Source organism: Coregonus lavaretus (genome assembly GCF_964263955.1).
Source record: "Coregonus lavaretus genome assembly, chromosome: 22".
In the NCBI taxonomy this organism is placed as follows: domain Eukaryota; kingdom Metazoa; phylum Chordata; class Actinopteri; order Salmoniformes; family Salmonidae; genus Coregonus; species Coregonus lavaretus.
Genome location: NC_140009.1, coordinates 29216125 through 29220719, shown reverse-complemented (window position 1 = coordinate 29220719; position 4595 = coordinate 29216125). Strand labels below are relative to the sequence as shown.

The 4595-nt window shown below is 43.1% G+C and overlaps 1 long non-coding RNA gene across 1 annotated transcript; it reads left to right on the top strand.

Annotated features, from left to right (window-relative positions):
• Positions 1-451: 451 nt before the first annotated feature.
• LOC311149736 lies at positions 452-2841 on the top strand. The gene is made up of 3 exons (XR_014615049.1): positions 452-539; positions 639-751; positions 2588-2841. It is a non-coding gene; the product is annotated as an uncharacterized lncRNA (long non-coding RNA).
• The last annotated feature ends 1754 nt before the right edge of the window (positions 2842-4595 follow it).

Below are 4595 nucleotides of genomic sequence, written 5' to 3'. Positions count from 1 at the left end.
GTTAGTAGGCCGGCACCATGGCAAGGATAGTTGGTTAGCTAGCATGTCACCACTTAGAAAAGTCTGACTACACGAACGGTAAGCTAATGTTAGCTAGCTATCTAAATATCGCCTGGTGGGCTAGTTAGCTACATTAGTAATCAACTTAGCTAGTAAAAGTAACTTTTTTTGTTTTTGTCTTTCAGATGGGCGGACCGGAAACCCAGTGACAACACTCTGGTCTGTAGCTGCCATTTTCCGGTGAGAGAAAAATGGCCCTGTATTTACCAGAAAGGGTAGCTCATCCACCAGGGCATGAGGGACCACTTGTCACATTGTCCGAGGTGGGTTTGTGTTATAATAATGCATTTTCCTTCCAGATAAAGATGTTGATATGGCATTGAAAAAGACCCACCACTGACCAAATGTATCTTTGTTTTCCAGTCCAACAGGATTGTATACCTCAGACCATCCGGTGCATGGACATCCTGTGCCAGTGTGATCTGAAAGCACGTGTGCAGTTGTAGAGACTACAGCGGATTGAGCCTGTGGACTGACAGGTCAGTTACTCATCAAATATGATACAATATTGTGTAAAACATTGAATTTGTAGATGCATCGACATTTTGACTTTATGTCCACTTTTCCCTATGTTTTAGACATGAAGCGTGACATACGGAATATCAGGCTCACCCCACTAGAAGCAGTGCATGTTCAACGCCACCCTCAGCAAGGAGATCTTCTGGAAGTGATGTACTCTCTCACTCTGGGGGTAAGACATAATTTAAACATCACACATTTCCTTTGGAAAATATTCAGACCCCTTGACTTTTTCCACATTATGTTACGTTACAGCCTTATTCTAAAATGTATTAAATAAAACAATTTCCTCAGCAATCTACACATAATACCCCATAATGACAAAGTGTAAACAGGTTTTTAGACATTTTTGCAAATGTATTAAAAATTAAAAACAGAAATACCTTATTTACATAAGTATTCAGACCCTTTGCTATGAGACTCGAAATTGAGCTCAGGTGCATCCTGTTTCCATTTATCATCCTTGAGATGTTTATACAACTTGATTGGAGTCCACCTGTGGTAAATTAAATTGATTGTATATGATTTGGAAAGGCACACACCTATCTATATAAGGTCCCACAGTTGACAGTGCATGTCAGAGCAATAACCAAGCCATGAGGTCGAATAAATTGTCTGTAGAGCTCCGAGACAGGATTGTGTCAAGGCACAGATCTGGGGAAGGGTACCAAAACATTTTTGCAGTGGCCTCCATCATTCTTAAATGGAAGAAGTTTGGAACTTTTCCTAGAGCTGGCCACTTGGCCAAACCGAGCAATCGGGGAGAAGGGCCTTGGTCAGGGAGGTGACCAAGAACCGTATGGTCACTCTGACAGAGCTCCAGAGTTTCTCTGTGGAGATGGGAGAACCTTCCAGAAGGACAACCATCTCTGCAGCACTCCACCAATTAGGCCTTTATGGTAGAGTGGCCAGACGGAAGCCATTCCTCAGTACAAGGCACATGACAGCCCGCTTGGAGTTTGCCAAAAGGCACCTAAAGACTTTCAGACCATGAGAAACAAGATTCACTGGTCTGATGAAACCAAGATTGAACTCTTTGGCCTGAATGCCAAGCGTCACGTCTGGAGGAAACCTGGAACCATCCCGACGGTGAAGCATGGTGGTGGCAGCATCATGCTGTGGGGATGTTTTTCAGTGGCAGGGACTGAGAGACTAGTCAGGATCGAGGGAAAGATGAACAGAACAAAGTACAGAGAGATCCTTGATGAAAACCTGTTCCAGAGCGCTCAGGACCACAGACTGGGGTGAAGGTTCACCTTCCAACAGGAAAACGACCCTAAGCACACAGCCAAGACAACGCAGGAGTGGCTTCAGGACAAGTTTCTAAATGTCCTTGAGTGGCCCAGCCAGAGCCCGGACTTGAACCCGATCGAACATCTCTGGAGAGACCTGAAAATAGCTGTGCAGCAACACTCCCCATCCAACCTGACAGAGCTTGAGAGGGTCTGCAGAGAAGAATGGGAGAAACTCCCCAAATACAGGTGTGCCAAGCTTGTAGAGTCATACCCAAGAACACACGAGGCTGTAATCGCTCCCAAAGGTGCTTCAACAAAGTACTGAGTAAAGGGTCTGAATACTTATGTAAATGTCATATTTCCGTTTTTAATTTTTAATAAATTAGCAACATTTTCTACAAACCCGTTTTTGCTTTGTTATTATGTGGTATTGTGTGTAGATGAGGGGAACAAAAATAATTTAATACATTTTAGAATAAGGCTGTAACTTAACAAAATGTGGAAAAAGTAAAGGGGTCTGAATACTTTCCGAAGGTACTGTAAATTCCCACTGTGCCCATGATAAAATGCAATGTGAATTTTGTTGTACTACTAAATGAAACTGAAGAGATGCACTCAGACCTGCCTTTGTGATTGAACTTACGTTAACTACATTACGGTACTTTAGTTGGCTGCTTTGAGCAAAACGTATTATATTCTGGGAGCCTAGTGTGTGTGTGTGTGTGTGTATGAACAGTGAAACATTTTTGGACCATTGGCTTCCCTGAAAACAGGTACTGACAGGAGGAGCAATATGAGTCTGTAAGAGCTCGTCACGCTGGATGGTGATGGTGATTGAGGCTTTGGTGGTCCACACAACGAAGAAGCAGGTGTCCCTTCCAGTGATGTGAAGCTGACCTTGGACCTGGTGCCATTAAGGATGGTCTTCACGGAGGCTGTAAAGACCCTCCCTCCATCCTTGATATTGAAATCCTTTCGACTGCCTCTTCAATGGTAAGGTCCCTTGCACCATAGGGACACTTGACCTCCACCACTGCTATGGTGACCACAAAGCCCTGACTCCTCACATCCATGCCTGTAGCCATTTGAATGCCTTGATGCCCTCCTCTTTGTTATCTGTGCCCCACTTTACAGAACTCCCCATCCAACGACTGATCTGAGGACCCTTTTTAGCAGCAAATGAGTAACGCGCTTGGCCCTAACCACTGCTCCATAATTGCTGGCCGTCAACCTCCTTCACCTGATGGTGTGCCAGTTGGGGTTGGTGCGAGGGTAGTGGTTGTTATGGCTCCGGTTCAAGGAGACATGCTATTCCACTGAACCTGCCACGGAGACTGTTCCTTAGCCACTGAAGATCCTCCTCTGTGGGCTCTCGGGACAGAGGGTTGTAGTCTTCGGCCAGGTACAGGTCCTCCACTGATTGCACCTGGTTGGACACAGCTGGCTTCCTCCACTCGCATTCCACATCCATACGCCTGATATTGTGAACCGCCAAAATAGGCTGCATGGCTAGACTTATGACTAGACTCCACAGAGGAATTTGAATGTAGTAGAGAGAATCTCCTGGTCACCTATAGAGACCTCCCAAGAGGAAGGATGTTAAGTGCCACATGCCTTTCAATGCATGACTTTGAACACATTGAAATGCATTCATTGTGAGAAATGTGCTATATAAATAAAGTTTGATCTGATTGATGACATTACAGCTGTAGAATATTTAATAAACACATTTTCACAAGGACAAGTGCAGTTTTTCCATAAACTTTTAATTGATAACTTGGGATTTTATCACTTGACATATCAATTATATAGTGGGAAGGATCCTATAAATCAAGACTGGGTGAATGCATGTACCACTCCAAATAAATAAATACTGTGCATTTGAAGATTTGTCTCTGGTCATGATACTACAATACAGGCTGGATGTCTAAACAAAGTCAATTCTGAATGTCAATATATTTTTGGATTAATTCTCATCACACATTCTCACATTCTAGAACTGAGTTATCACTCATCGAAGTCTGGTATCCAGGGTAATCTGGTTAATGATTATATAATTGATTAAGTGGCTCTTTCCTTGTAGAATGTTGACAGCTGTATAGAACACATTGTATTGCTAAGATGCTTAAACTTAACTTAATAGCTACACTTACAGACACAGGAAAAACTTTATCCGTCATGCTGGCCCAGACCAAACCGGTAGGATGCCCCTCAATAGCTGCACTTCTCCCCATGGCCAGACTTACAGTGGTCTTGTCCCCTTTTAATGCTCTTAAGCTCATCCTTGCAAAATGTCATAAGGTCTGAAATAGACACCAAAGTCGACATACTGTACAAAATTATCTAGGCTAAGATCTACTGCTCTGCTAACTAGCTAGCTAAAGTGTAGTCAGTGGCTTGCTAAGACAGAGAAAGGTGACATAAGAAGTTACTTGATTGAACACAGAAGGTCTCTGATCGCACTGGTGAATGGTAGCTGACAGTGTCAGCTAGAGATGATGTGCAGGAGCTTCCTGCAGGAATTTGTAGTCTTGCTGAGGCCTTCTCTGTTGCTAATTAGCATTTCGAATTTTTGAGAGTAAATTGAGGAGAATATATTGATAAAACTCACCTTGTCCGTGAGATAATTAAACGGTTATGAAAACGTCATGCCAGGGTAAGACTACACGAAACACAGACCTTATATGAAGTAGTTCTAAAACCGTTAGGTTTTATGGCTATTATGACTTGTCCACTGTGCCAGACTATAGAATGTATACTTTGTCTGTCTGTATGACTACT